Source organism: Salvelinus sp. IW2-2015, linkage group LG32 (genome assembly GCF_002910315.2).
Source record: "Salvelinus sp. IW2-2015 linkage group LG32, ASM291031v2, whole genome shotgun sequence".
Classification (NCBI taxonomy): domain Eukaryota; kingdom Metazoa; phylum Chordata; class Actinopteri; order Salmoniformes; family Salmonidae; genus Salvelinus; species Salvelinus sp. IW2-2015.
The window spans coordinates 13,667,468-13,678,821 of NC_036871.1; the positions used below are offsets into that span (position 1 = coordinate 13,667,468).

Genomic DNA, 11,354 nt, shown 5'->3' on the forward strand with positions numbered 1-11,354 from the left:
GCAATACATGTACCACTAGCCACTTTAAACTATGCCACTTTAGTTTACATACTCCTACATACGTCATTCTCATAGCAATACCTCTTCAACAAACAGTAACTCCACATAACCATGCGGAGCTAAGCAGTCAGGCCGAGTAGGGGAATGACCGTGCTGAGTAAACACAGCTACATTCAAGAGTATCTTAGTACATATTCTTTATCCCTTTACACTTGTGTGTGTGTGTAAGGTAGTAGTGTGGAATTGTTAGGTTAGATTACTGTTGGTTATTACTGCATTGTCGGAACTAGAAGCACAAGCATTTCGCTACACTCGCATTAACATCTGCTAACCATGTGTATGTGACTAATAAAATTTGATTTGATTTTGATTTGATTTGGTATCTTCCCCAATATTTGGAACCTAGGACTGATAACCCCAATCCAAAAAAAGTGGAGACAAATTTGACCCCAATAATATGTGGGATATGTGTCAACAGCAACCTTGGGGAAATCCTCTGCATTATCACTAACAGCAGACTAGTACATTTCCTCAGTGAAAACAATGTACTGAGCAAATGTCAAATTGGCTTTTTACCAAAGTACTGTACGACAGACCACATATTCATCCTGCACACCCTAATTGACAAACAAACAAACCAAAAAAAGGCAAAGTCTTCTCATGCTTTGTTGATTTCAAAAAAGCTTTGACTCAATTTGGCATGAGGGTCAGCTATACAAATTGATGGAAAGTGGTGTTGAGGGAAAAACATAAGACATTATAAAATCCATGTACACTAACAACAAGTTTGTTAAAATTGGCAAAAGAACATACACATTTCTTTCCATGGGGCTGTGGTGTGAGACAGTGATACAGCTTAAGCCCCACCCTCTTCAACATATATCAACAAATTGGCGACGGCACTAGAACAGTCTGCAGCACCCATCCTCACCCTACTAGAATCTGAAGTCAAATCTACTGTTTGCTGATGATATGGTGCTTCTGTCCCCAACCAAGGAGGGCCTACAGCAGCACCTAGATCTTCTGCACAGATTCTGTCAGATGTGGGCATTGACAGTAAATCTCAGTGAAACAAAAATAATGGTGTTCCAAAAAAGGTCCAGTTGCCAGGACCACAAATACAAATTACATCTAGACACTGTTGCCCTAGAGCACAAAAAAAATTATACATACACTACCGTTCAAAAGTTTGCGGTCACTTAGAAATGTCCTTGTTTTTGAAAGAAAAGCAAAAAATTTTATCCATTAAAATAACATCAAATTGATCAGAAATACAGTGTAGACATTGTTAATGTAGTAAATGACTATTGTAGCTGGAAACAGCTGCTTCTTTTTGGAATATCTAAATAGGCGTACAGAGGCCCATTATCAGCAACCATCAGCAACCGTGCCAATGGCACGTTGTGTTAGCGAATCCAAGTTTATCATTTTATAATTGATCATTAGAAACCCCATTTGCAATTATGTTAGCACGGCTGAAAACTTTTGTTCTGATTAAAGAAGCAATAAAACTGGCCTTCTTTAGACTAGTTGAGTATCTGGAGCATCAGCATTTGTGGGTTCGATTACAGGCTCAAAATGGCCAGAAACAAAGAACTTTCTTCTGAAACTCGTCAGTCTATTCTTGTTCTGAGAAATGAAGATGTGTGAGAAATTGCCAAGAAACTGAAAGATCTTGTACAACGCTGTGAACTACTCCCTTCACAGAACAGCGCAAACTGGCTCTAACCAGAATAGAAAGAGGAGTGGGAGGCCCCGGTGCACAACTGAGCAAGAGGACAAGTATATATATATATATATTTAATTTAACCTTTGTTTAACTAGGCAAGTCAGTTAAGAACAAATTAATTTGTTCAATGACGGCCTAGAAACAGTGGGTTAACTGCCTTGTTCAGGGGCAGAATGACAGATTTATACCTTGTCAGCTCGGGGATTTGATCTAGCAACCTTTCGGTTACTGGCCCAACACTCTAACCACTAGGCTACCTGCCGCCCCATATTAGAGTGTCTAGTTTGAGAAACAGACACCTCACAAGTCCTCAACTGGCACTTCATTAAATAGTACCCGCAAAACACCAGTCTCAACGTCAACAGTGAAGAGGCGACTCCGGGGTGCTGGCCTTCTAGGCAGAGTTGCAAAGAAAAAGCCATATCTCAGACTGGCCAATAAAAATAAAATATTAAGATGGGCAAAAGAACAGACACTGGACAGAGAATACAAGTCCACTGTCACTGACCCAAACTTAAAATAGGCTTTGACTATGTAGACTCAGTGACTATGTAGACTCAGTGAGCATAGCCTTGCTATTGAGAAAGGCCGCCGTAAGCAGACCTGGTTCTCAAGAGAAAACAGGCTATGTGCACACTGCCCACAAAATGAGGTGGAAACTGAGCTGCACTTCCTAACCTCCTGCCAAATGTATGACCATATTAGAGACATATATTTCCCTCAGATTACACAGACCCACAAAGAATTTGAAAACAAACCCAATTTTGATTAACTCCCATATCTATTGGGTGAAATACCACAGTGTGCCATCACAGCAGCAAGATTTGTGACCTGTTGCCATGAGAAAAGGGCAACCAGTGAAGAACAAACACCACTGTAAATACAACCCATATTTATGTTTATTTATTTTCCCTTTTGTACTTAAACTATTTACACATAATGACATTTGATTTTTTAAATTATTTTGGAACTTTTGGGTGCAATGTTTACAGTACATTTTTATTGTTTAGTTCACGTTTGTTTATTATCTACATATGTTTCCCATGCCAATAAAGCCCTTAAATTGAAATTGTACTGCATTGAGAAAGGGATGGATGGATGAGAGAGAGAGAGAGAGAGATGGCTGCAGTTACAGTCTATTAACGCTTTTTATCTAATAACGGCTAAGTCAGGCAGCCTATTGTCTGTCTACAGACTTGATTAGACAGCAGGGTATTTGGGGAAAGGCGGGTGATCTCATCTCTTTTAGACAAATCACAGAGAGGGTCTAAAATGTTGCATAAACTGAAAGGAAATAGATATGCATTTGTCTTGGTTTACATCACCAAGACAAATGCCTCATTGAACCTATAGACTGCAGTTGAGCCCAAGGAATGGCGACATCTAGGATTCTGAACTTGTGGCCTCGTCTTGTGCTTGTGGTTTGGGTGTCAGATCACATTCACTGCATAGTATGGCTCTCACAAATCATGTTCTCCCAGTGCCTATAAGCGGACTTAATAAAGAGAGATCACAATATCGATTAAATTAATATTTATTCAAACAATAGACATACTGTAGCAGCTACAGATCTAAATTCCTTATCTTCTAATATCGTAGCATGACCCACTGTGTTATTGGATGTTGTGAAAGCAGACAATATACTGTACAGCCAGGAAGTCCAATAGTATCAACACAATATCTAATTTAATTTAGATTTCCCCTCGTAGCCATTCAGTGTAGGGCCCTGTCTATTCATTTTGGCAAGGGAGATGTAAAGGAATGGGGGATGTGTCGAGATTCATTACAGTAAGTACATGCGCTGGGCTGAAAGGGAGGGCTGTTTTCCACCCTATACACTGTTACTTAGCAATGACACAACCAGGCTGGAACACCAGAATTATTGTCATGACATTGTTACTTTTTTTAAATGTTCCTCTCTGCATTGTTGGAAAAGGCCCATAAGTAATCATTTTATTTTACTGTTAGTCTACACCTGTTGTTTACGAAGCATGGGACAAATACATTTTGTTTTGATTTGAGAGACACATACACAAAAAAGGATAAAACATTATTCTGATCAAGAAAAAAAAACATGTCACATGATGTTAGAAATATGTAACATTGGTGTTAGGGGGACATGAAAGACACTTGAGAATAATTGACAGGTTCAAATGAAGAGGATCCATTTCCAATGATACTCCATTGAGGCTTACACAACAAATAATTAATTCAACTAATTGAAGTTGGTCAGTGACCCTATTGATATCAGGATGAATCTATTCTAAACGTCAGAGCCGAGGGGTGTGAATGTAGATCAACACGGTTGAGTGAGTTTTCCCATATCGATTGGCCCAAAGCACATGTTGTTGGTTCATTGAACGCTAATATGGAGAGCAGGCATTGTCAAATGAATTCTGCATTCAGGAATGCAGTGAGATATACAACAAAAACAATACCAGACACCCTTTAAACCGACGCATAAACCTTAGTTAGTTAGGAACCTCAATCTTGTTTTTTAAAACCTGGAAATGTTATTGAGTGACATCACTTCATCCAGGTGTGTGGGGTTTACTGTATGTTGTGAATGGTGTGCTCCTTATGGGAGATGTTGTTTCAGTTTTCCCTGGCAAAGCAGTTCATCAGTGCAGTCTGAATGTGTTTAAAAACCCTGAAACTACGGTGGTTACAGGAGCAATTATAGATAGCAGTGACAGCACCACCATTAGCTGTCAACCGTCGTACTACAGTAGATTAAACTACAGTGTGTGGTACATTCTGGGCCCCATTCACAATCCGTTAAGTCCTTTTCCATGGAAGACGGGCCCTGGTTCGTTTTGCCAGCGGATAATTGAACTCAATGGCAAACCTTGTTGAAAAGGCTGTGCTTGGGAGAAAAGAGGTACATGTTAAATGAGGTCCGTTTTCATCCGAAACATGTAAACAACGCATGATAAATTATGTCACCGTCATCTCTACAATAAGCTGTTTATGTTGTTGCAAAAACTGTGAAGAAGTTGTTTTTTACTGTCTATTTTTGAGGAGATGTCTCACTCAGTCTCACATGAGTTGGATGGAGGAGGTTTATTTGTGATAATGCCCGAGAAGACAGTGTTTGGAGGATATATAAGCACAGGTGTTGTTAGGCCCGAGAATATTGACATATTTTCCTTAAAAACGTTATTTTGATGAATTTATTCATATAATTTCATCCTTCCATGAGATATAGACCCGCAACAGATGTAGGACTCCTACCCAAGCCAGCTGGTCGTTCGATCTATTGGTTCGGTTGCCAGAGACACGACCCAGTCGTTAAGTTTTTTTGTTCTAAATCCATGGACGCGACCCAGTCGTTTGTTCTAAATGTTCTGTTGCCATGATGGCTGGCAACGTTCTTAACCCTTGCTTGCTAGCTTAGCCAGTCAGCATCCAGGATTGGACCCACCTGTTGTATAAATTGAGATGTTGTCTTTATGGACACAAGCATTATGACCACATGTTATGTTGGTTGGAGGAAGTGGTATCCCCTCAAAATAATTTAAATCAAAATAACTAACCTAATGAAACAAATTCCCATAACCTGAAAATGACATTGTCAAGACCGGACGGCAGACTCAGGTAAGACGAAGGAAGGAGGGGTGTGTCTCTTTGTTAACAACAGCTGGTGTGCGTTCTCTAATGTTAGGGAGGTCTCACATTTTTGCTCAGTTAGAATACCTCACAATAAGCTGCAGACCATACTATTTACCAAGAGAGTTTTAATCTATATTTTTTTCGTAGCTGTTTATTTACCACCACAACCGATGCCGGCACTAAGATTCCACTCAACTAGCTGTATTGGGCCATAAGCAAACAAGAAAATGTACATTCAGAGGCGGATACATTTGTCGTGGCCGGTAATTTTAATGCAAGGAAACTGAAATCCGTTTTACCACATTTTTCCCAGAATGTCACCTGTGCAACTAGAGGCGACAAATCTTGATCAACTTTACTCCACACACAGAAACGCATACAAGGTCCTCCCTTGTCCTCCCTTTGGCAAATCAGTCCTTAACTCTATCCTCCTGCTTCCTGCTTAGAAGCAAAAACTCAAACAGGAAGTACCAGTTACACGCTCAATACGGAAGTGGTCCGATGAAGAGGATGCTAAACTACAGTTCTGTTTATCTAGCACAGCATGGAAAATGTTCCAGGATTCATTCGATAACATTGAAGAGTATCACATGATCACCGGCTTTAGTAGTTAATAAGTGCATCAACGACAACGTCCCCACAGTGACTGTACGTACATACCCAAACCAGAAGCCATGGATTACAAGCAACATACACACTGAGCTAAAGGCTAGAGCTGCCGCCTTCAAGTAACGGGACACTAATCCGGACGCTTATAAGAAATCCGTTATACCTCCGACAAGCCATCAAACAGGCAAAAGGTCAATACAGGACTAAGATTGAATCCTCTGATGCTTGACAGATGTGGCAGGGCTTGCAAACTATCATGGATTACGAAGGAAAACCCAGCCACAAGCTGCCCAGCGACGTGAGCCTACCAAACGAGCTAAATGCCTTCTACGCTCTGTGGCAAACCTCTTCAAGGTTAGGAGCGTTTGTCACAAATTAAGTGGGAAACTGTCACCAAAATCACCCCAGAATGAGAGTTCTTTCGAACAGGACAGTACCTGTGTGTTTGTTTCTCCATCCGGGTCCACCCAGGCTCCAGGCAAGGTCAAGGATAGCAGGGTTCGGTACACGAATCGGGATCTCGGTAGGTCCAAACACCAACAGGTAAGTCCAAAACAGTCCAGCTCATGCACAGTAAATCCAGCCAATATACATTGTCTCTTTCTCTATGGTTCACAGATCCTTCCAGCCCTCTCTCTCTCTTCCTGGTTTGTCTTGACCCTTTATTTGTGGGTCAGCCCCACCTTCTGAGGGTTTCCCTTGCTCCTGGGAATTGTAGTTTTGGCAGTCAGACATTTTGTGATCTGTAGTTCTGATCGGGGTGGCCATTTTAGTGATCGGGCAGAGCCCCTTTATTAGTTCTGCTCTCACATATCTGCCATTTATCACTCGACCCCCTTCTTTGCCACAGCTCCCTTCGAGGCAAGCAATGCTGAACCATGCATGGGAGCATCAGATGTTCTGGATGACTGTGTGATCTCACTCTCCATAGCCAATGTGAGTAAGGCCTTTAAACAGGTTAACATTCACAAGAACGCGGGGCCAGACAGAATACCAGGACGTGTACTCAGAGCTTTCACTGACCAGCTGATGAGTGTCTTCACTGACATTTTCAACCTAATCCTGACCTGGTCTGTAATACCAAGCAGACCACCATAGTCCCTGTGCCCAAGAATGCCAAGGTAACCTGCCTAAATGCCTTTTGCCTTCAACACTCACATCTATAGCCATAAAATTGCCCTCCACACTTCCCTCACCCACCTGGAGAAAAGGAATACCTATGTAAGAAGGCTGTTCACTGACTACAGCTCAGCATTCAACACCATAGTCCCCTCTAAGCTCATCACCAGGCTCAGGACCCTGGGACTGAACACCTTCCTATGCAACTGGATCCTGGACTTTATGGCAGGCCGCCCACAGGCAGTGAGGATAGGCAGCAACAGATCCGCCACGCTGACCATCAACACGGGGGCCCCTCAGGAGTGTGAGCTTAGTCCCCTCCTGTATTCCCTGTGCCGTCCCTAGGAGGGGTGCGTCACTTGAGTGGGTTGAGTCGCTGACGTGGTCTTCCTGTCTGGGTTGGCGCCCCCCCTTGGGTTGTGCCGTGGCGGAGATCTTTGTGGGCCATACTCGGCCTTGTCTCAGGATGGTAAGTTTGTGGTTGAAGATATCCCTCTAGTGGTGTGGGGGCTGTGCTTTGGCAAAGTGGGTGTGGTTATATCCTGCCTGTTTGACCCTGTCCGGGGGTATCATCAGATGGGGCCACAGTGTCTCCTGACCCCTCCTGTCTCGGCCTCCAGTATTTATGCTGCAGTAGTTTATGTGTCGGGGGGCTAGAGTCAGTTTGTTATATCTGGAGTGTTTCTCCTGTCTTATCCGGTGTCCTGTGTGAATTTAAGTATGCTCTCTCTAATTCTCTCTTTCTTTCTCTCTCTCGGAGGACCTGAGCCCTAGGACCATGCCTCAGGACTACCTGGCATGATGACTCCTTGCTGTCCCCAGTCCACCTGGCCGTGCTGCTGATCCAGTTTCAACTGTTCTGCCTGCGGCTATGGAACCCTGACCTGTTCACCGGACGTGCTACCTGTCCCAGACCTGCTGTTTTCAACTCTCTAGAGACAGCAGGAGCGGTATAGATACTCTTAATGATCGGCTATGAAAAGCCAACTGACATTTACTCCTGAGGTGCTGACTTGCTGCACCCTCGACAAATACTGTGATTATTATTATTTGACCATGCTGGTCATTTATGACCATTTGATCATCTTGGCCATGTTCTGTTATAATCTCCACCCGGCACAGCCAGAAGAGGACTGGCCACCCCTCATAGCCTGGTTCCTCTCTAGGTTTCTTCCTAGGTTTTAACTTTCTAGGGAGTTTTTCCTAGCCACCGTGCTTCTACACCTGCATTGCTTGCTGTTTGGGGTTTTAGGCTGGGTTTCTGTACAGCACTTTGATATATCAGCTGATGTAAGAAGGACTATATAAATTGATTTGATTTGATTTCACCCAAGACTGTGTGACTGCGCACGACTCCAACACCACCATCAAATTTGCTGACGACACGACGTGGTAAGACGGCACGACAGCGGCTCTTCCCTCCCTAAAAAGATTATAAGATTTGTCATGGGCCCTCAGATCCTCAAAAGGTTTTACAGCTGCAACATTGAGAGCATCTTGACTGGCTACATCACCGCTTGCAACTGCAAGGCACCCGACCACAAGGAGCTACATAGGGTGGTGAGTACGGTCAAGTACATCACTGAGCCCAGCTCCCTGCCATCCAAGTCCTCTATAACAAGCGGTTTCAGAGGAAGGCGCAACCATTTTCCATAGACTAGTCACCCAAGCCATAGATTGTTCCCTCTGCTACCGCACAGCAAGCGGTGCCAGTGCACAAAGTGTGGAACCAACAGGCTCTTGAACAGCTTCTACCCCAAGCCATAAGCCTGCTAAATAGCTAATCAAATGTCTACCTGAACTACCTGCATCAACCCTTTTTTGAACTACCTCTCTTGCACTGACTATGCACACAAACTCACAAATGCAGTACTTAAACTGACATACAACATACATGGGCTCCCGAGTGGCACAGAGGTCTAAGGCACTGCATCTCAGTGCGTCACTACAGTCCCTGGTTAGATCACATCCGGCCATGATTGGGAGTCCCATAGAGCGGCGCACAATTGACCCAGTGTCGTCCGGGTTTGGCCTGGGTAGGCCGTCATTGTGAATAAGAATTTGTTCTCAACTGACTTGCCTAGTTAAATAAAGGTTACATTAAAAAAATTAAAAACACACACACACTACATACGCCCACACACACATAACATGCACACACATGCATACTGATGCTACACACCCTCACACACACTTTCACACTCACCCCATGCACTGCAGCTACTGCTCCACATATGCTACAGCTCAGTCTATTTATTATCTATCCTGTTGCCTAGTAACTTTACCCCTAACTACAGTATATGTACATAGCTAACCTCAATTACCTCGTACCCTTGCACATCGTACCACTGCACATAGCCATGTTATTTTTACTCATTATTGTTATTTGTTATTCACTGTGTATTTATTCCTCGTGAGACTATATATATATATACAGTATATATCTTTAACTCTGCATTGTTGGAAAAAGACCCGTAAGTAAGCATTTCACTGTTAGTCTACACCTGTTGTTTACGAAGCATGTGACAAATAACATTAGATTTGACTGTATATATTTCAATGAACGACCTCATATCAAATGGATGAAATTACAAGTGTCTTGTGTATTAGACAGATATCAGTGTGAGGGCATTTCCCGCAGCGGTGAAATATAATATGATGGAAGCTCTCTCTCTATCTATCTCTCTCTCACCTGTTGTTTACAATGCATTGAGCGGATAAAATGTGATTTGATTCGTCTCGCCGCATTCTCCCCCTCCCTCTATGTCCCTCTCTGCCTCTCTCCCTCCTCATATCCCGTGCACAGTAAGACAGAGTACCCATAAAGAGATGCACAACACCTCCCCCCAGGGAGAGAGCTCGTGCTTGGGGGCAAACCTCAGAAGAAGCCTGGGTTTTTGCTGATTCAATAGCAGCTCCCTGCTACAACGGCACAGAGGCTGCATCTGCAACCAATCCCCAGTATAATGTAGGTCATGTTCCCACACTCTCTTCTCCCAGAGAACTGGCAAGACAACGGTACTGAACGGACCCCACTCACAGAAACTCACGCATCCACCAATCAGGGCCGGTGCTGGGCTCTGTCTGGTACTCATAAAGTAGAGATGTTCTCTAAGGTCACAGTAAACGAATGATTTGTAAGTCTGGAGCATTTATGATGTATTATTCATAACCTTGGGTATTGCTCGAGACCGGTGGAGAACATTTGAGGTTGCTCATCATATCCCTGCTTGGATGTTGTTTTTAGAAAAACTCACTGACACGCTATTGTAGGAGGGTATGAATGCACAATGCAAAGATATGGTGCCTTTGTGCAGTGCTATACCAGAAATACCAGGTGGTTAGAGTAGTTCAAAGCCATGTTAATATCCACAGTGTCCTGACCATGCAGTTCATAAGATCAGAGTAGCATGTGATGTAAAGAAAAGGAGAGAGCAAGAGAGGAAAGGGAGGGTAGAGGGATTATATAGAGTGATGAGGTGAAAAGGAGAGGGAAAACAATGAGAGAGGGGAGAGTGAAAGGGAGCGAGAGAGAGAGTGATCATTGTGCTGATGCTCTCCTTTCCACATTCCTCATAACAGCCGCCCCACTGATCACAGGGCCCCGAGGAGGAAGTGCTCATTCAGGAAGGAAGCGTCTGCTGAACTAGCACCAGGAGAGAGAGAGAGAGGGAGGAGGGCGAGAGGGAAAGAACGCTGGGAGAGAGAGATAAGAGAGAGATTAAGAGAGGGAGTGTGTGTGTGTGTGTGAGAGAGAGAGAGAGAGAGAGAGAGAGGAGAGAGAGAGAAGAGAGAAGAGAGAGAGAGAGAAGAGAGAGAGAGAGAGAGAGAGAGAGAGAGAGAGAGAGAGAGAGAGAGAGAGAGAGAGAGAGAGAGAGAGAGAGAGAGAGAGAGAGAGAGAGAGAGAGAGAGAGAGAGAGAGAGAGAGGAGAGAGAGAGAGAGAGAGAGAGAGAGAGAGAGAGAGAGAGAGAGAGAGAGAAGAGAGAGAGCGCAAGGAGGTCAATGCATGTTACAGTGATACACAAGATTTATCGAAGTAATCTAGATTGTATTCATGTTAATCTCATTTGGAATAAAACTAAATGAATGAACTACAGTCAGAATCTGTTTTGTTTTGGTCTGAAAACTATTATATTGGCTTCTTACAGGGTTTTAATTTTTACTTGACCAAGTTAAGCATCTCTATCAGTCTGTCTAAAATAACTGAACCAACTAGGACAAAGGTCATAGAGTTGGGTTAAAGGTTAGAATTACAGTAACAAAGGAAAAGGGTGGTTGGGGGTG

General features: G+C 43.4%; 1 long non-coding RNA gene across 1 annotated transcript; it reads right to left on the bottom strand.

Annotated features, from left to right (window-relative positions):
- Positions 1–3,247: 3,247 nt before the first annotated feature.
- LOC139023492 (uncharacterized) lies at positions 3,248–6,569 on the bottom strand. The gene is made up of 2 exons (XR_011474625.1): positions 6,388–6,569; positions 3,248–4,590 (listed from the first exon to the last, which is right to left on the bottom strand). It is a non-coding gene; the product is annotated as an uncharacterized lncRNA (long non-coding RNA).
- Between the last annotated feature and the right edge of the window lie 4,785 nt (positions 6,570–11,354).